General features: G+C 43.3%; 1 long non-coding RNA gene across 1 annotated transcript; it reads left to right on the top strand.

Annotated features, from left to right (window-relative positions):
- The first annotated feature begins 1,109 nt into the window (after nucleotides 1-1,109).
- On the top strand, nucleotides 1,110-21,290 carry LOC122464469. The gene is made up of 3 exons (XR_006288525.1): nucleotides 1,110-1,123; nucleotides 13,753-13,758; nucleotides 21,155-21,290. It is a non-coding gene; the product is annotated as an uncharacterized LOC122464469 (long non-coding RNA).
- The last annotated feature ends 574 nt before the right edge of the window (nucleotides 21,291-21,864 follow it).

A 21,864-nucleotide genomic window follows, 5' to 3' on the forward strand; every position in this document is an offset into this window, starting at 1 on the left:
AACAAAAGTAAATTTCTGTTTCACCACACTGGCTACCAAGAAGTTATAAAAGCAGTTTCCTTAGGCATTCCAGTATTTGTATCACTACCAAAAACACTAGACTTGGAGAGGAGTGGTTCTTTAAAACCAACTCAAATAAAAGGTGCTTCTGATCCCCAAGGACCAGCCACATACCCAGGTCAATATACAACTCAGATCTTACCCAAAAGTCACCCTGATGCCAATCCTTTAGTATCTAATATCTAAAGGTTTATTTATAAAAAGAAAGGTGAGAGTTCAAATTGGTTAAAGGAGTCAAATACATGCAATAAATGCAAAGTTATTGGTTCAGGCTTGTAGCAGTGATGTAATAAACAGCTGGCTTGATAAGTCTCTGGTTGCTTCCAAATCACTGGAAGGTCCTCAATCCATTGGATAGAATGTTCCCATTAGTATAAGTTCATAGTCCAGAGGCCTGAGCAGGAAAGAGGCAAAATGGAGGTGTTTTTAGGGCCTTTTGTAGCTTTTGCCATGTGGAGGGAATCCCATTGTTCTTACTGTGGAAAATTACAGTAACAAGATGGTGTTTGGAGTCACATGGACAAGTCACATGTCCATGCATGATTTTGCTTAGTCGCAGGAGGAAATCATTACCTATACCTCAAACAGCACGTTCACAGGAAAGTCCCTTCAGGATAGCTGGGCGTCTTCCATAGTGAGTTAAATGTTCTTTTGATGAGCCACTCACTTTGAATAGTCCCTTCACGATGTGCTGGCTAACTACCTTGTGGGTATTACCCCAGGAGCAAATATTTGAAATCCAAGTACAGAGCCAATACTCATAACTTCTAATACAAAAATGATGCATGCATACAAATAGCAGAATTATATTCAGCCAATCATAACCTTACCTTACGTGACCACCTTTGTACAAGATTTGTTACAAATATATAACAGTGGTTGCAACAATGATTTATATGGTCATATTTTAATCAGATAACATCACAGCAGGTTCATACAATTACCATAAATATTAATTCAGATGAACAGAGGGAAAGTTTGTTTTGGCTTTTCTTTTGCTTTTTTTTTTTTTTTTTTTTTAGATTTTTGGGAAATTGTTGCTTGACACCTAATAAGCAAATGAGTGATTTTAGCAAAGTTGGTACCCCATGATCAATGTTCCCTCTAATTTTTGACAGGCCATGTGCACAAAAAATGTATGAAGAATTGTCTACTACTATGATTGAGTTTGTGAAAGTCATTAATGTTGACTTCTACAGTCATTCTGTTTTGAATAAAAGCATCTGAGGTAGGGTCTTTTTTTATTTGTTGTTGTTGTTTTTTTGCAAAAATAAAGTTGAAGGAAATAAACATCTGTATCTGCCACAATTCGATAAACAGATTCTGTCCAATCCTGCTTCAGAGGGAAAGAAGCCCCAGAAAAGCTAGATAGCAACCTGCTGGATAATAGAGGCCTGACAGTGGGAAGGGATGCTAGTGTGAGGTGGGAATCTGATATCTTCCTCTCAGCAAACTTGGGGGACCTTATGCTGCTTCACTCTTGTCAATGACAGTGTTCCAACTAACTTCAGTAGGATTTGGCCCCACCTTTTCTTGTCAAATGCCAGCAGTTGCAGCATGTGCATGCTAGGTTGTAGTAATCTGTCCCATAAGCCTTTAAAACCATCTGTGTCATTAAGAGGCTGAGCACCCATAACTTCCAGCGGTGGTTCTGGCTACTCCATCCTCAGTGGGACACTAACTCAGCCTTGCAAAATTCTAATAATCTGTTCACCTAGTGGGAGTACAATTTGACAGGAGCATAAAGTAGTACATTTGCTTTCACTGTTACCTAGAGGAAGGTGAGTAAGGAGGATTTAGTGCGTGTACTGCTAGATTTTTGTGAATATTTTGCCATGCTGCCCAGAGAACACTACAAACAACACTGGGACAACCACAAGGCTGGACCAGAAAACAGGGCAGAGTGGTGACTTCCAAGAGAAGGACAAAGATGACCTACTTTGCTGGTGAGTTAATGTCTGCAAGACCAAATATACACTAATTTGTATATGTGGTTCTATTTCTTCTCTGTGGGTCTAGTTAATAGAAGTAGAGCACCTCGCATAATGGGACTCCCTTTAGATGCTAATGCAATACCAGTCGTCTTCTTTGATTCCTGTCTGTTAGGATATAGATATTCAGGCCTGTCTGTAAAGGCCTATACTCTTAAGAATTTAGGTGTATTCTTATCACTTAGCTAGTTATAGAGGTATAAAAGAAAGAATCAAAATCACTGTCTGCCGGTGTAAGAGCCTTCTCTTACTGTGACAGTCTGAGGCCCTGTTCTTAAGCTAAGATCTCTGGCTAAGCAGCAGAGGCAGTCATAAGCTGGGAAGCGAACGGTCACATCGTCACATTCCAAACTAGTCCATTGAAATAAGGCAATCTGGGGCTGTTAGAAAGGTGATCTGATCTATCACCTCCAGAGAACGGGTAGACCCTAGAGGATGTAAAAGGAAGTTTAGTTTGATAGTTTTCTGTTCAGTAAGAACTCACTTATCAATAGACACAGCTGGGAAACCCTTATATCTTTATAGATGTAGTTGTGAAATCCTCATTTCTGTATTGTTTTGTCATTATAGTTCCCACTTTGCTATTGTTTATTTGCATGGTCTCTGGTTCTGTGATTGTTTCTGTCTGCTGTATAATTAATTTTGCTGGGTGTAAACTAATTAAGGTGGTGGGATATAATTGGTTAAATAATTATGTTACAATATGTTAGGATTGATTAGTTAAATTTCAGTAAAATTATTGGTTAAGGTATAGCTAAGCAGAGCTCAAGTTCTACTATATAGTCTGCAGTCAATCAGGAAGTGGGGGGGGAGAATGGGAACAGGGAATGAGGGTGGGGAAATTGGAATCATGTCCTGCTAAGGTCAGGAATGGGAACAGGGACACAGGTAAGGCTCTGTGGTGTCAGAGCTGGGAAGCGGGACACTGAGGAAGGAAACTGGAATCATGCTTGCTGGAAGTTCACCCCAATAAACATTGAATTGTTTGCACCTTTGAACTTCGGGTATTGTTGCTCTCTGTTCATGCGAGAAGGACCAGGGAAGTGAGTGGGTGAAGGAATAAGCCCCCACCACCGTCCATCATCTTAGCAGTGACAATAGGACCGAATGAAGTCTCCACTGTTCTGTCTTGTAACAAATTCATGGCTTTGTTCATCTTTAAACCTTTTTGTTCTAGGTCATGCTTCAGTGTGTCTATCCAATGCATCATCAGTCTTCCTCTGTTTCTAGTTCCTTGCAATCTGGTACTTATCGCCATACATGGTATCCTTTCTGGATCCATTCTTGACACATGTCCAAACCATCTGTCATCTTTCTTAGATCTTCTGTAACAGCATTGTTTCTTGCCCTAGCAGTTTTCTTGTCACTTCATTTCTTAATATTTTTTGCAGTCTTGAAACTTTCCGTATTCCCCTCAGTCAGTTCATTTCTGCAGTCAATGTCTTTTGTTCGATGGCTTTCCTCATACTCCGACATTCTGACTTGTACAACAGTAGCAACACAACAATTGTCTTTTATGTGCTGATTTTCATTTGTATCTAGAGGTCTGTAGCTTTCAAGATCTTACAGAGTTTTCCAAATGTAATAGCAGCTAAGGTGATTCTTCTTTTTATGTCATCTTCAGAATTTCCATTCTTCAATATTACTCTTCTAAAGAACACACATTTTTCCACTTACTCTAGTTCTCTGACTCCAAGTTTGATCTTGACCTCTTCCTCTTGCCTTCCAGTCACCATAATTTTTGTGGTCTTTGTGCTGATCTTCAATCTGAATTTTCTGCTTTCCCAATCTATCTTGTTAGTTATTCTCTGCAAATTCTTCTTGGTCAATGCATTTGAGGTCAATATTGTCTGCAAATCTAAGGTGTCCTTTCACATATCATAAGTCCTCTTGTTCAATCTCTCAGTGCTATGGCCATTACTGCTTCCAGTACCAACTTGAACAAATCTGGTGATATGTTGCATTCTTGTCTCACTCCTACATTTGTCCTGAACCAATCTGTCAGTTTCTTGTCTACTCCCACCACACACAGATGGTAGTAATAATTCACCCTGTTTATAGATTTGAGGCTATGGAGTTGTATCTTTTGTGCTAATTATTTTTATTATCATTAATAACATTGTGAAATTGATTCCAATTAAACTATAAATTTTCCTAAGCAATTTCTGTATCTGCCCTACTGATTATCTTATAGACTCTTCAAGTCTCCTGAATTGCAAAAGAACAAAGATTTAAGATTGTCTCAGTCTAAATAAAACAAATGCCTTTCATTTCCCACCTGCCTAATTCCCAGAAACCAGGTAGAGTGGAAACAGGAAACATTTGATTGATCTATTTACAGCAATGAAAACAGGTATGTCCAAAGGTATGTGCTGCAGATGTTGCTTTGCTCTCATGCAAAGGAAATTTAATTTTGTACCATCTTATGTTGTCTCTTTGAAACCAGTGTTGTTTCTTTGGTGCCTTTCCTGGTCTGACATTGGCTCCACCCTTATGTGCAGGTTACATGTCATGGCCTAGAGGATAGTCAGCCAAAAGAAAATTACTAAGTATAAAATTGGATTTTTGAAGATCCCATTTAAGGTGAGAATCTGCTACAGCTTACAGCCTGAAGCAGGCTTCACTTTTAAATTCTGGAAATAGAGCCCATTGTGGATTTTGCCAAATGCAATTGTTGTTTGGTGACCTGTTGTGGTTATTGCCTAACTCAGACCTTTTGAGGGAAAAAGGCATACTCAGTGGCCCTTACATCCCTTCCTTCTGGAAGTTGGTGAAGGTATTATCTATTTCTCCTCAGCATGTGTCTATCTGGGGTGACAACATCTAGATCTGCTCTAGGAATTATTTTTGGGAAGCTCTATGGCCTGTGTTTATACGGGATGTCTGACTAGATGATCAGTGTTGCCATCTGGCATTGGAATCTATGAATCTATGAAAAACCTCATAAGACCGTGAGACAGTGCTTAATTTGTTCCCTGCACCTCTAGGCTTGGCAGTACATAGCCCCAGCACTTCTGGGCTTGCCACGTCAGTTATGAAAGTAAAAATAATTGCTTGAGTCCCAACACCTCATTCATTAAAAATTAAGCACTGCCGTGAGGCAACCTCCTATGACACCACTGCTGTTTGTGCCCCTTGATTTCCATCATAAATGTGCACTGCGTCAATTTCATGAAGTGGCTGCCCTGAAGACGTCAAATCACATGGATTTTTTTTGTTAGCTGTTTCTGTCTCTTTATGTCTCTGCAAATCCCCAGACATCCGCTTTTGCCATTACAGATATTTTGTTCTGTTTTCTGTTAAATAGTATGTCTGCAGGTGACAAACTATGTTTCATTGCTGCTGTCCTGTAATTTAGCAGCGCTAAGTCTGATCTGACCGCCTTTTGCAGCAGGTGCTTTATTATTTTAACACCATTTTCCCACCAACAAGTTGGACTGAGGGTAATGGGGACTAGTGGTTAAATGTCTAAACCCAAACTTCACTGCAAACTGCTTCACTGCAAACTCATACCCACTTAACTGTGGCTCATTGTCAGACATTACTATGTCAAGCAAAAAATAGTTTTGACATGCACAATCACCTATTTAACTAGTATCTTCTAGTAAAAACTATCTCAGGAAAGCGAGAATAATAGGCGAGACTGAGTACATAGTGTGTTCCAGTCAACATAAACAAATCTGTCTACTTTGCTCCAGGGAGGCTATTTTGTTTTCTTGTGTCACCAACATGGGCTCTTCTTTTCTTGACTTGGTCTGTATTTTGGCATATGTGACGCACCTTGACAGCTTCCTCAATGTTGCTGTTCATTTGAGGCCAGTATAAAATGTCGCTGGCCTTTCTCTTAGATTTTTCAATCCCCAAATGACCATCATGTAGCCTTTAAACATATTTGCATATTTCTCTGAAACACCTTAGGGATCCACCTGGTTTCTGTAAACAAAATCGCATCTAGGACTGAGAGCTACCCCCTAAAATGATGATAGGGGCTGGGAACTTGCTATCCTACCCACCCTGTACTAATAAATTTACTCACTTTCTGCAGGGTCTCATCCAGCTCTGGCAATCAGGGCCCACATTTTGTCTGAAACCAATTTTTTTTAATGAAATCAGCCTACAAAGTCTAGCTTTGGATTTTGCTCCACTGTACTTTTATCAAATCCTCTAAAGAGTGTGTGTCTCTCTGCAACGACCAAATCTCTCCCAGATTTGGATTTCATTTGCAAACTGTACATTTGTAACTGAAAAAAAACCTTTATATTCTTGGGAGGCTGTCTGCAAGGTGCCTTATTACAATTGCCATAAGTAATGTATGGTCAGTTTCAGCTAACACCCATGGACTAAGGCCAAAGAATCCTGCTTGAGCATACTTATACTCAGTTTTTTGTTAGTGCTACGTGATGCATAAACCATTTGTCTCCAGTTTTGAGCATAATGTGGTAAGAGAACTGCGCCAATACCCTCTTTGGAGGTGTCCATGGAACCTTTGTTGCATGCTTACTGTCACAGTACCTCAGGACTAGGACCTCTATAATTAACTCCTTTGGTTTCTCAAACTCTTTATTAAGATTTGCATCTCATGTCCCTTATGCATCTTTGCATAATAATACTATGATGTTGGGGGTTTGGGCAGCTGGATTAGGCACAAATTTCTGTACATAGTTCATCAAGTTAATCTATTAATGGAGATTTTCTATATCCTAGAAAAGAAGAGAGGATAGAAGTTGATAAACTACAGATAACCACTGAAGAGAAACTGTCAAATGAGAGAGTCCCATTCAATTACATCACATGAAAGCAAACAACTGCATTTTGATAAATGTTGCAAGTGCTTGGATACAAATGCTAGATGGCTAAATGCTAAGGTGAGTGAACTGGAGTGCCTGGCATTAAATGAGGATATTGATATAAAAGGCATCACAGAAATTTGGTGGAATGATGATAATGAGACCTGGTAATACCAGGGTACAACATAGATAGGAATGACAGAGTAGGTTTGCTGGTGGGGGAATGGCCCTATATGTGATAGAAAGCATAGAGTCAAATATAGTGAAAATCTAAAATGACTCAAACTGTACCATAGACTCTCCATGCACAGAAATTCCATGCTTGAATAATAAGAATATAGCAGTAGGATTATACTTCCAACCCCCTGACTAGGATGGTGATTGTGAAATGCTCAGGGAGATTAGAGAGGCTACAAAAATAGAAAATTCGCTTACCAGTTCTTTAAGTTTATTAAAGTCTTTTAAAAACATAAGAATGGCCCTATTGGGTCAGACCAAAGGTCCATCTAGCCCAGTATCCTGTCTTCCGACAGTGACCAATGTCAGATTCCCCAGAGGGAATGAACAGAACTGGTAATCAATCATCAAGTGAACCTTTCCCTGTCGCTCATTCCCAGCTTCTGGCAAACAGAGGCTAGGGACACCATAGTATCATAGTAGTATTTTGAAGTCCACTGTCCTTATTCTGTTGTTCTTACTCCCTCCTCTCCTTGGAATCATGAAATCTATCATTTCATGATCACTTTCACCCAAATTGCCTTCCACCTTCAGATTCACAGCCAGTTCCTGTTAGTCAGAATGAAGTCTAAAATAGCTGTCCCCCGGATACTTCCTCCACCTTCTGAAACAAAAAGTTGTGCCCAATACATCCAGGAACTTATTGGGCATTTTGTGTTTGGCTGTATTACTTTTCCAACAGATGTCCGGGTAGTTAAAGTTCCCCATTATTACCAGGTCTTATGTTTGGGATATTTCTGTTATTCTAGAAATGCCTCTTCCACCTTCTCTTCCTGATTTGTTGTTCTATCGTAGACCCCTATCACGACATTGCCCCTGTTATTTTTCTCCTTTTAACTTCACCCACAGACTTTCAACTGGTCTGCCTCTCACCTCCTTCTGGACCTCAGAAAAAGCAGATATATTCTCGATGTATAATGCAATACCTCACTCCCTTTTTTCCCTGCCTGTCCTTCCTGAACCAGTAGTACTACTCTATACCAAAATTCCAGTCATGAGATTTATCCCACCAAGTTGCTGTGATGTCAATGGAGTCATAATTTAGCTGATGTATTAATATGTCCAGTTCTTCCTGTTTATTCCCCATACTCTTTGCATTTGTGTATAAACATCTGAGACGTGGCTCAGATTCCCCCACTTTATTCCCTCTTGTTGCTCCTTGACCCTATTGTAATGTTCCGTTTCTCCTCCCTTAACTTAGTCCTTTGTTAAGGTTGCCTAGTTTTATTCCTAGCTGTGGGCTTTTGTCACCTTCCCTCTTTGAACCTAGTTTAAAATCCTCCTCCTAGGTTTGCAAGTTGGTGTGCAGAGATGCTCTTCCCCTTATTTACGGTGAACCTCGGCCACTGGGAGCTACGGGGGGCTGTGCCTGCAGATGGTCAACATAAACAAAACGTCTCATGGCCCGCCAGTGAATTACCCTGATGGGTCACGTGCCAAAGGTTTCAGATCCCTGATTTGGATGATGAGATGGACTGCAGCCTCAGCAAGTTCGCGGCTGACACTAAGCTGGGGGGAGAGGTAGAAACGCTGGAGAGTAGGGATAGGGTCCAGAATGACCTAGAGAAATTGGAGGATTGGGACAAAAGAAATCTGATGAGGTTCAAGAAGGACAAATGGAGAGTCCTGCATTTACATTACCTATCAGCTCTGTGTTCTTGGGGAACCAGGGCACATTACCCAGCCTGTCTGACTCATGAAAGACCTTTCCCCTCCCCCACAGCATCTGCTTGAACCAAAGTCAATCAGAAGAAAGACTTACAAAAAGCAATGAAAAGGCAGTGGGAGACTCTCCTAAACCCCTCTGGACAAGGGTGACAGGATTAAGGCAATTCCCCGAGCCTCATTTGCATCAAAGATGGGACAGGGAGGCATTTCCATTAGCATACAGAATGGAGAACAGAGCTCCCCAGGCAAGAACTGTACTGAACTCTGGGACCAGAAAAGCAGAAAAGCACTGCATGATGGAGAAGCTCTGCTCCGGATGTTAATGAACCCACACCTGCACACACCCGACTCAGTAGTTATCAGACCAATTCTAGTAATAAATCCTTTATTGGTATCCAGAATACTGAAGCTGCCTAATTGCATTGTGAGCTCCCTCGAAGGAACACTGCCCATAGCCAGGAATAACCCATTCCTATTGTCTAGCCTGAACAAAACAACTTTGGTATACTTCCTTGAGCCATCAGTTTACCCACAAACAAATCTAGTGTTCTCCCTCGGACCATTGTTCTTTCCTTACAAAAACCCCTACCTATGCTTAAGCAAGTGCTCTGATGCCTGGATCCAAAATCTGCAACACTTCCATTGGGACTTCATCTTCTCCTGACTGATCATGCTGGGAGCTCTGTCTGTCTCCAGCGCTCCAGACCCTCAGCTACCACCACCACCTGGGAACCCCGATCGATTCGAGCTTCACAGAGTGGTGAGAACCCATCTCTCTCAGAATAGCCTTCTGACCCTGACTTGTGTGATCAGTTATAGTTTTCTAAATCTGACTTTTATAATCAAATTTAAGTTAGATTTAATATTATAACTGTTTTGTTTGTTTGGCTCCCCTTGTATGGTTTTTGTGTAGACTGCGTAGACAGTCGATCCTTCATCAGTTGAGACTGAGCCGATCACGACACGTCTTCCAATCTTCTCTTGCTCTGTCCATCCTTCACCTTGCTTGTCCATATCTCCTTGTTAGGAAATCATCCCACCTCTTTGGGGGGCCAATCGCGTGGCTGTTTCTGTTCTCGCGGATAGCACTCAATATAGCTGCAGTCCATCTGTTGTCGCTGAGTTGGGCCACATGTCCCACCCGCCGCATTTTGCTGAGCCTGCTTTCAACAACAACGTCTCGCACTCCAGACTTCTGCCTAATTATTTTGCTGGAGATGTGATCGTGGAGCGAAAAGCCCAAAAATGTTTGTTCCATCGCCCTCTGTGTGACAGACGGTTGATGTTCTTCAATCTTTGTCAGTGACCATGTTTCGCTGCCATATAACATCGCTGGAAACACAGTCGAGTTAAAAAGATTCGCACGAGTTGTTTTACTGATCTTTCATTGGAGGATGTCCTTGATGTCATTGAATGCGTACGATCCAGCTTTTTTTCTGCGCGACAGTTCGCCTTTCTGATCATGGCGCATGTTGACTTCCTGGCCAAAATAAACGTATTGGGTCTGCTCTCCTCCAAGAGTTATTGGGTTCTTGGCAGAACATCTGATCTCTTGTATTTCATTTTCTACCAGTTCATTTTTAATCCAACTTGACTACTTTTCATGTTCAGTTCTTTAAGCATTCTCTCAAGCTGGGCTGTATTTTCGGCTATCAGCACTATATCATCTGCGAACCTGAGATGATTAGCCGCTCACTGTTGATATTAATCCTACCTTTCAAGTCTGCTTGTCAAAAAACCAATTCAAGACAGCCTGGGAATAATTTGTAGCTCACGAAAGCTTATGCTCAAATAAATTGGTTAGTCTCTAAGGTGCCACAAGTCCTCCTTTTCTTTTTGCGAATACAGACTAACACGGCTGTTACAGTTTCACCAAAGGTTTCAGAGTATCTCCTTGTTTCACACCTTTCTCGATGGGGATTTGGAGGGGAGTATCAAACAGTGATATGTCTGCTGCAGCCAGAGTTTGCTTCCTTTAGTAATGTGATATATTTCGCGCTGATGCCCTGTTCTGAAAGAGCTTCAAGAACGGTGTTCGTCTCTATGCTGTCGAACGCCTTCTCGTAGTCCATGAAGGCAATGCATAAAGGGAACTTGTATTCCCTTGAATGCTCTAGTAGCTGGTTTAAAGTGAAGATGTGGTCTATCGTGCTGTAATTCCTTCAAAAGCCAGCCTTCTCTCTTGGTTGCTGTTCATCCAGGTTTCGCGACAGTCGATTTGTTATTATTTTAGTAAACAATTTATAGATATGCAAAAGCAGGCAGGTCGGGTGATAGTTCTTTAGATTTTCTCGATCGCCTTTCTTATGCAGCAAGATGGTATTGGACTCTTTCCAACTGGACGGTATCTTCTGGATTTCAAGGTAGCGGCTGAACCTTTGGGTGAGAGCTTTCCAAAGTTCCTGACCTCCCGCCTTAAGCACTTCTGCTGTCAGACCGTCCTTGCCTGGAGCCTTCCCCTCTTTCATTTGATGGACTGCGTGACTAACTTCACTGATGAGAAATGGGAGTATGTGTTCATCGGTTTGTTGAAGTGATGGCATTGGGACATATATATGGGATGCAAACAGCTGGATATAGAAATCCCTGCAGATTGCCTCCATCTCTGTTCGATTGCCTACTGATTCTCCGTCCCTGTTCTTCAAAGCTGATAATGATGACTTGTACAATGCCAGTTCCCATTTGCATTTTTTGAGACTTTTACGATCTTCAGAAGCCTTTAGGAGCTTTTTGGTTAGAAATTTCTCGAAGTCTTCCTTCAACTTCATTCATATGAGCTTGCAGAGAAGGGAGTACTCAAGCCTGTTGCTGCCATTTTTTTCATTGTCCTCTTCTCCAATAAAGTCTTTGTATTCTCCGAGATTCTTCCGCTAGCTCTTCTTGGTCTTTCACGCTTAGCTGATTTCACACACCGTTTCAGTCTCTTACTGAAGTTCTCATAATTGTCATTGCAGTCGTTCAGGAGGCTCCAATCTTCCCTAGAAATGTTTTCCTTCATGATTGCCTAGTCGAAAGCTGAAGGTTATGTGGTTATTATCTGGCAATAAATAACTTTTATGGTTAAGCTGGTTGCTTCTCTCTCTCTCTCTCTCTCTCTCTCCCTCTCCCCCCTCGTGGGTGTTTTTTGGCTTCCCCATTCACTCTGCAGTAACGCTCCTCATACCTAAGCTAAAAATCCCTGCAGTGCCCAAAAATCTTGTGGGGTTTGCTCATCAAGTGGGTTACTACCAGAACAATCGTAACGTGAAAGTGGGGATAGAGACTTACTGAATCTGGAGCATATGAGGATGGCAGCTTGAAAGTGTTGCTCAACCCAGCCTGCTCAGGTGTACTCTATTCCAGTGCGGTGCCCAGGGCATATGAGGGTGGCAGCTTGGAGGTGCTGTTCAACCCAGCCTGCTGAGTCCAGGGACATATAAGGGAGTGCGGATTAACTCGCTCCTCTCAGACGCACTCTGTTAGTGTGCATGTGTGTGTGTGTGTGTGTTCATCTGATTCTGGGGCTGGAAGAACCCAGCCCTGGGGAGCCTAGGTCCTGCAGGATAGCTCCATGGGGAGGGTGTGACAGTGCACCCATAAAGCTCTAGGGAAATATGCTTATGAATGTATATATATGACATAACTGGAATATGTTTTATGCTACATATGCCATGTAACAGATCTCTGTAAAGGTTATGATCTACTGAATCTATTCCTCCTATTTGTATGCCTGTATCATTTTTGTAGTTGAAGTTATGAATATTGGCTGTATATTTGCTGGATTTCTAAATAGCCTTAGTAAGAAGCATTTGGTCAGCTTCTTGAGAAAGGAATGTGCAAGTTAAGTGCCCAATCAAGAAGCACTTATCAGACAATAGAACTTGGAGACACCAATCCACGTCTGAGCTTTCCCAGGAATGTGGCTTGACTGGTAAGGAACTCAGTCTTGCAGGGACATGTGACTTTCCCATGTGACTTTCAAACTCCATTTTGTAGCTGGACTTTGCATAGAAGAGAGGACAGGGTCTCCACCCACAAGAGGAAGTCTATTTAAACCCCTGGGAGACTCCTCCATTTTGTCTTCAGCCGGCTAAGGAGATAGCCTCTCCACCCCCAAGGATACCTGAAAGAAACTGGAACAAACGACAGTAACTACAGGGGGCGTCAGTGATTGCTGGACCTGGACTAAAAGGAGATTAGTCTGTAAAAGGAAGCTTACGGGAACTGGTGAGGTTTTGTCTGTATTCAGTTTTATTAGACATAGACTTGCGGGTTTTATTTTATTTTGCTTGGTAATTCACTTTGTCCTGTCTGTCACTACTTGGAACCACTTAAATCCTACTTTCCGTATTTAATAAAATCACTTTTTACTTATTAATTAACCCAGAGTATGTATTAATACTTGGGGGTGGGGCAAACAGCTGGGCATATCGCTCTATCAGTGTCATAGAGGGAGAACAATTTATGAGTTTGCCCTGTATAAGCTTTAGACAGGGTAAAACAGATTTATTTAGGGGTTGGATCCTATTGGGAGTTGGGCATCTGAGTGTTAAAGACAGGCACACTTCTGTAAGCTGCTTTCAGTTAAGCCTACAGCTTGTAGGGGACGTGGTTCAGACTTGGGTCTGGGTTTGCAGCAGGCTAGTGGGTCTGGCTCAAACCAGGCAGGGTGCTGAAGTCCTAAGCTGTCTAGGGCAGGAAAACAGGGGCAGAAGTAGTCTTGGCACATCAGGTGGCAGCTCCCAGGGGGTTTCTGTGATCCAACCCATCACAGAGGGAACTTGCAGTAGGGAGAAGTAGAGCTCCGTATGAGAACACAAGTGACACAAGCAGTACATTGACAGAAGTACAGACGCCTCCCCAGAAGAGTAACCCTAATAAATGAGCGTACCCCAAAGTAACAGGCAAATCTGGTAACACTTAGGACGGAATAATCCCTGCCACTGATACAGGCTGGGGACTGACTGGCTAAGCGGCAGTTCTGCAGAAAAGGACCTGGGGATTACAGTGGATGAGAAGCTGGATATGAGTCAGCAGTGTGCCCTTATTGCTAAGAAGGCTAACGGCATATTGGGCTGCATTAGTAGGAGCATTGCCAGCAGATCGAGGAAGTGATTATTCAGCACTGGTGAGGCCACATCTGGAGTATTGCGTCCAGTTTTGGGCCCCCCTCTACAGAAAGGTTGGGGGCAAATTGGAGAGAGTCCAGCAGAGGGCAATGAAAATTATTAGGAGGCTGGAGCACATGATTTATGAGGCGAGGCTGAGGGAACTGGGCTTATTCAGTCTGCAGAAGAGAAGAGTGAGGGGGGATTTGATAGCAGCCTTCAACTACCTGAAGGGGGGTTCCAAAGAGGATGGAACTCAGCTGTTCTCAGTGGTGGCAGATGACTGAACAAGGAACAATCATCTCAAGTTGCAGTGAGGGAGGTTTAGGTTGGATATTAGGAAATACTCTTTCACTAGGAGGGTGGTGAAGCACTGGAAAGGGTTGCCTAGGGAGAGGGTGGAATCTCCATCCTTAGAGGTTTTTAAGGCCTGGCTTGACAAAGCCCTGGCTGGGATGATTTAGCTGGTGTTGGTCCTGCTTTGAGCAGGGGGTTGGACTAGATGACCTCGTGAGGTCTCCTCCAACCCTAATCTTCTATGATGAAAACAACCTCTTTATTCCTATTTGATATTCTCCTGTGTATGCATCCCAGGATTGCATTAGCCCTTTTGGCTACAGCATCATACTGGGAGTATCCACCACCAAATCCAAATCTTTTTCAGTGTCATTGTTTCCCTGGGTAGAGTCCCTCATCCTGTAAGTATGGCCTATATTCTTTGTTTCTAGATATGACTTTTACATTTGAGCATTTTGGGGAAGTTCTGACTAGACTAGACTAGATCACAATGGTCCCTTCTGGCCTTGAAATCTATGAATCTATATATATCATTTGTTTGCACCTGAACGCTTTGTATCAGGAATCTGTCCTATTCATTATTTACCATTTCACCAAGCTTTGTGTCATCTGCAAACTGTTTTATTCCAGGTCATTGATTTTAAAAAAATGCTAGATTGCTTAGGGCCAATAATTAATCCCTGCAGGACCACACTAGAAACACACTCGCTCAGTGATGATTCCCCATTTACAATTATATTTTGAGAACTGTCAGTTAGCCAGTTTTAATCCATTTAATGTGTGTAATGTTAATTTTGTATCAAGTTTTCTAATCAAAATGTCAGGTAGTACCAGGTTAAATGCTTTATAGAAATCTAAGCATATTACATCAACACTGTTACCATTATCAACCAAACTTGTAACCTCTTCAATAAAAGATATCTAATTAGTTTAACACAATCTATTTTCCATAAACTCATGTTGACTGACATTAATTATATTACCCCTCTAATTTTTTATTAATCGAATCCCATATCAGCTATTCCACTATTTGGCTAATGATCAATGCCAGGCTGACATGCCTACCATTACCCAGGTTGTCCTGTTTACCCTGTTAAAATATTGGCTCAATATTAGCTTTCGTGTAGTCTTCTGCAACTTCCCCATTGTTCCACTGAATATCAACATTGACTGTACTGAGAGTTCCTTGGCCAGTTCTTTTAAAACTCATGAATGCAAGTTACTCGGACCTGCTGATTTAAACAATATCTCACTTTAGTAGCTGCTGTTTAACATTCTCCTGAGTTACTATTGAAAACTGTTTCATTACCATGACATCAGTCATAACATGACTACATCCTTTCCCCCCCAAAATACAGAATAATCCTCTGATTCGGGGGCACATCTCAAAATTCTTTTATTCATAATACTGTCCCTTATGAGGAAGCCTCTCTAAATTATAATCTCTCAGAACCATATGTATCTACAAGAGTAGCAGCTTTGTGGAAAGTCCTAGATAATAAAAATGAATGATACTGGGGTACAGAACAGTTGGAATCATGGGAAGGTTTGAAACAACTGATGCAAGAGCCAGTGCTGAAGTTTTACACACCATGAAGGCCTATTAAAATTTCAGCAGATGCTTCACAGTCTGGGTTAGGTGCCGTAATTTTACAGAAATAAAATGATGGTTGGCAAACAGTGGGGTATGCATCCAAATCACTGACTGATGAGGAAAACACATATGAACAAACTGAGAAGGAACTTTTAGGAATATTGTTTGCCTGAGCAACTCAATCAATATATTTACAGTCAGACAGTGGATGTTGAAACAGACCAAAAGCCCCTGATAGCATTATTTGGCAAACCACTAAATGACTGTACCTTACAGATTCGAAGAGGGATGATAAAACTGCAAAAGTATTATTTGGTTATGATCTACATGCCTGGTAAATTAATGTTTAATGCAGATATACTCTCTAGAGTGGTGACTCCCACTATGCAACCAGAGAAGACTTTGGAGATAGAGATGCAAGTCTATGTAGATCTAAGTGTAATATCAATTCCTGTAGCTAACACAAAACTACAACAAATAAGCGCGGAAATGGAGAAAGACAAATCATTGCGAATCCTTAAAGAAGTGATAATTAAAGGGTGGCCTGAAGAAATAAGCAGTTGATGTTCAAGCATAAGCAACTATTGGAACTGCAGACATGAACTTACTGTGGGAGATGGGGTGATTTTCAAGGGCAGCAAGGTTTTAACACCAAGGAGCCTTCAGAAAGAAATACTACAGAAGATCTACAAGGGTCATTTAGGAATTGAGAAGTGCAAGCAATGCGCATGAGAGATGATGTATTGATTGTGGATCAATAACAGCTTTATGAAAGTGGTAGGAAACGGCTTTTCATGCTAGAAATACAAGTCATGCCAACACACAGAGCTGCTGAGACCTCAGCCAGCTTCACAAAGGTCTTGTGAGACGTTAGGCACTGATTTATTTACCTGGCTATCAAAGGACTATGTAATAGTCCCAGATTATTATTCTCTGCATCCTGAAATTCGCCCACTGCACGGTACTAGTAGTAAGTCAATGATACCCAGCATGAAGGGGATGTTTTCCAGACATGGAATTCCAGATGAAGTTTTTAGTGATAATGAGATGCAATTTTCCAGCACAGATTGTAGACAATTTGCCATAGATTGGGATTCATCACAAAACATCAAGTCCAAATTACTCCCAATTGAATGGATTTGTAGAAGGTCTATACATATAGTAAATAAGCTTACGAAAAAGACTTTCAACAGTGGGGGTATTTGGATAAAGCTTTATGGGTTTACCGAAGTACATATCTAGAGAATGTTTTTTATCCATGTTAGGATATAGATATTCAGGCCTGTCTGTAAAGGCCTATACTCTAAGAATTTAGGTGTGTTCTTATCACTTAGCTAGTTATAGACGTATAAAAGAAAGAATCAAAATCACTGTCTGCCGGTGTAAGGTCCTTCTCCTACTGTGACAGTCTGAGGCCCTGTTCTTAGGCTAAGATCTTTGGCTAAGCAGCAGAGGCAGCCATAAGCTGGGAAGCGAATGGTCACATCCTTACATTCTAAACTAGTCACATTGAAATAAGGTGCTATTGGGCTGTTAGGAATATAATCCTGTCCTGATAATGCCTATCACCTCCAGAGAAAGGGAAGTGCCTAGAAGAAGTAAAAGGAAACTTAGTTTGATAGCATCCTGTCTGGCAAGAACTCACTTATCAATAGCTGGGATGTGAAATCCTCATTGGGATGTGAAATCCTCTGTGTTGTCCTATCACTGTAGTCCTCATTTCCCTATTGTTTGTCTGTATAATCTCTGTCTGGTTCTGTGATTGTTTCTGTCTGCTGTATAATTAATTTTGCTGGGTGTAAACTAATTAAGGTGGTGGGATATAATTGGTTAAATAATCATGTTACAATATGTTTGGATTGGTTAGTTAAATTTCAGGAAAATGATTGGTTAAGGTATAGCTAAGCAGAATTTAAGTCTGAAGTCAATCAGGAAGTAAGCTGGGGGGGGGAATGGGAACAGGGAATGGGGGTGGGGAAATTGGAATCATGTTTTGCTAAGGGGGGGAATGGGAACAGGAACACAGGTAAGGCTCTGTGGTGTCAGAGCTGGGAAGGGGGACACTAACGAAGGAAACTGGAATCATGCTTGCTGGAAGTTCACCCCAATAAACATTGAATTGTTTGCACCTTTGGACTTCGGGTATTGTTGCTCTCTGTTCATGCGAGAAGGACCAGGGAAGTAAGTGGGTGAAGGAATAAGCCCCCTAACAATCCAGCTTAGCTATTATTGGAAATAAAGATTAGGACTAATTTACCTATCACTGATAACTTGATGAAATCTCATGACTATGGAATATGAAAGAAAATCAGAAGTGGAAGCAAAAATATCATTTTGACACAAGGGCCCATGATCTCCCGTCTCTTAACCCATATGATAGAGTGTTCCTGAGGAATCACACCTCTAATACTTGGGGCCAAAGGGGAAACCATTAAAGAATAGCTGCATCCAAAGTCTAATGTTTTCCAGGCAGACAAGGGAACACATTCTGGCATAACTGACGGGATCTAAGAGTACTCCCAGAAAGTTCCAAAGTATTGACAGTAGATGTGGACTCTGGCATTTAGCAACTGACTGATCCTTTATCATCAATGGACAAAAGAGAAACTGGCAAGCAACAAGAGAGCAATTCAGAGTCTGATGAAAGGCTGATGCTGAGCAGATCAGAGAAGGAGATCAATAGTCCTGAAATACGCAGTGTGGTAAACCCAGGACAAACAGCTACAAAAGGGGGGTAGTAATTAGTCCCAGGGGATTAAAAGGCCCCTCCCTATCCACTGAGGAGAGAGAACCACTGGGCAATAAGGTTCAGCTGGAAAAGGGGTTGCTAGGGAACCAATTAGGTTCAGCTGACTCCAACTACTTGGGACCTTTTTAAACCCTCCCCAGGTGGTAGGAGGGGGAGAGTGAGGGAGTGAGAGGAGCAGGGAAGTTGCCAGTAGGCTGTTTGCAGCAAGACACCAGACCTTCCCAGTAGGGAGGCTGCACTCACTCCCCAGAAGGGAAGGAAAACAAGCACAAGGGACTGACTAAGGAGAGGAGTAGCAGGACCCTGTGCCACCTATAAGGATTCGCTTTGCTGCAAGGCTAAAAAGGGCTGAGCCTACTGAGGCGAACAAGGTATTTTGCCACACGTGGTGTCAGAAGTGGGAAGTGGTGAGTGAGTAAGGCTCTGTGGAAAGCCATCTCAGGGCAGGGTAAATCAAACAAAAATGGAGGATGTAGTAAAGGCATTGATAGAGGCCACTGCGGCCCAACAAGAGGCTACCAGGGTGTAGATGCTTGCCCAGCAAGAGTCAGTACACTTCCAACAGGAGACGAACCAATTACTGATGAATCAGGTGGCCCAAGATTGAGCCACCCTGAATGAAATAGTGAACCAGTTAAAAGCCCTGACAACGCTGACACACTGGCCCCAGGGGATCCGGCCGCTGCGGGCAAGCAACTATTTACAGAAGATGACTACGGATGACGATAGAGAGGCATATCTCCTCGCCTTTGAGAGGACGGCACTATGGGAGGCCTGGCCCCAAGACCAGTGGGCAGGTATCCTGGCTCCTTTTCTGTGTGGGGAACCCCAGAAGGCGTATTTCGACATGACCACAGAGACAGCTATGGATTACCCGCAGCTGAAGGTGGAAATCCTGGCAAGGTCAGGTGTGACATCAGCCATACGGGCCCAGCACTTCCATGAGTGGAAATACTGGGACAGCAAACTGCCGAGATCCCAGCTATTTGATTTAATAGCCCTGAGACCCATGGGCCAGAGAAGATAGTGGAAATCCTCGTGTTGGACAGGTACATGAGGGAGTTGCTGCCGGACATACGGGGGTGGGTCCGCCAAAATGATCCCTCCTCCTATGAAGAACTAGTTGCCCTAGTAGAGAGACACCTAGCAGCCCAAGAACTTTCGCGGACCACCGGGGAAGGAAGGTGCCAGAATCGGAGACAAGTCTCTACACCGAGGCCCCGGTTTGCCCTAGCACCAGGCCGGACTATGGAGGGGAGGAAGGAGGCTGAAGAGCAGCCAGAGGTCCCGGAGAGACTTGAGGACGGGGGGAGAAAGGCTCAGGGGATAAAGCCCAGTAGCCCAAAAAATCGGGGGCTGCCCCGAGCTGGGTACCGATGTTATGCATGTGGCGAATTGGGGCATATCGCTGCCCAATGCCCATATCTAGAAGAGCCCATGCAATGCGAACTGGGAGATATAGGGGGACCATGTGATCTAATAAGTCTAAGGGGGTTGCAATGGTCCCTCATAGATACACTAGACCTGTTAAGATGAATGGTATAGAGACCACCGCGTTAGTAGACTCGGGAAGTGCAATCACGCTGGTCTCGGGAAAGCTGGTCGGGCAGGACCAACCATCCCGGGCCAAATGCTCAGGAATATCCTATGTGCATGGGGATGTCAGTTACTACCCGACCATTCCCGTAAAAATAGAAGTTCTCGGAAACCCCACTAAGATGACGGTGGGAGTAGTTTCGAAACTCCCCTACCCAGTTCTTATTGGACGAGACTTCCCAGGTTTTGATAGCCTACTCCCTGGGGAGAAGGTGGAAGAAAATAATGAACCTGGGACCCAGGGGGTGGCCCAGATAGATAACCCCACCCCAGCCTTCCACGAATTTGGCCAGGATTTGCTCTCCCTGCCGGGAAAGTCCCGGAAGACTCGGAGGGAACAGAGGGTGGATAAAAGGAGGGGAACAAGGATCTTGACCCAGTACCAGAAATCTATGCTTGTAGGCGAAAGAGGTGGCTCAGCAGACAGCGGGGTGGGGCAGGAGATCAACGACCTAATAGCCGGACCTTGTTCCTCGGGGGTTTTCCCTGAGGGGGAGACAAAGCGGTAGATCCCCCTGAGTTTGGACAAATGGGGACCTCATTCGGTAATTTTGGTCAGGATCAGGCCAATGATCCAATATACAGCAATATTCGTAAAGAAGTAGTCGAGGTAAATGGGGTCCCCGTGGAGGGGAGAGTCAAGGGCCCAGGGCCATATTATGTGATTAAGGGTGATCTGCTATACAGAGTAGTCCAGGTCCAAGAACAAGTCATAGAACAACTCTTGGTCCCACAGAAGCATCAGAGGGGCGTGATGGATCTGGCCCACAGCCATCTGTTTGGGGGCCATCTAGGGGTAGATAAGACCCTTGATCGGATTCTGCAGAGGTTTTTTTGGCCCGGCATTTATGTGGCTGTCTGGCGATATTGTACCTCCTGTCCAGAATGTCAGTTACAGGGGCCCCGACCACACCTAAGGGCCCCTTTGGTACCTCTACCAATTATTGAAATCCCATTCGAGCGAATAGCTATGGATCTAGTAGGGCCACTGGAGAAGTCAGCCTGGGGTCATCAGGTCAGGTCATTACCCTTGTCACGGACCATGCCCTTCTGCAGTGGATGCACCAAAATAAAGACAAAAATGCCAGAGTGACGAGATGGTTCCTGTCGCTTCAACTCTTCCACTTCAGACTACAACATAGGTCTGGAATCCAACATGGCAATGCGGATGGCCTGTTGAGAGTGCACTGTTTGCCGACTCAAGTAGCCCAACCCCGTAGTGTTGAGCGGGCGGGGGGGAAGGATAAGTGGTAAACCCAGGACAAACAGCTACAAAAGGGGGGTAGTAATTAGTCCCAGGGGATTAAAAGGCCCCTCCCTATCTACTGAGGAGAGAGAACCATGGGGCAATAAGGTTCAGCTGGAAAAGGGGTTGCTAGGGAACCAATTAGGTTCAGCTGACTCCAACTACTTGGGACCTTTTTAAACCCTCCCCAGGTGGTAGGAGGGGGAGAGTGAGGGAGTGAGGGGAGCAGGGAAGTTGCCAGTAGGCTGTTTGCAGCAAGACACCAGACCTTCCCAGTAGGGAGGCTGCCCTCGCTCCCCAGAAGGGAAGGAAAACAAGCACAAGAGACTGACTGAGGAGAGGAGTTAGCAGGACCCTGTGCCACCTATAAGGATTTGCCTTGCCCCAAACCTGAGTCTCCAAGGCTAAAAAGGGCTGAGCCTACTCAGGCGAACAAGGTATTTTGCCACAGCAGAGAGACTTGCTATCCTGCCCAGAGAAGGGGTCTTAGAAGAAAGTGAGGGGTAAAGACTCATTCCAGAGTGATGTGCTGGTAACCTCTCCTCCCTAGGT

Source organism: Chelonia mydas, chromosome 2 (genome assembly GCF_015237465.2).
Source record: "Chelonia mydas isolate rCheMyd1 chromosome 2, rCheMyd1.pri.v2, whole genome shotgun sequence".
In the NCBI taxonomy this organism is placed as follows: Eukaryota; Metazoa; Chordata; order Testudines; family Cheloniidae; genus Chelonia; species Chelonia mydas.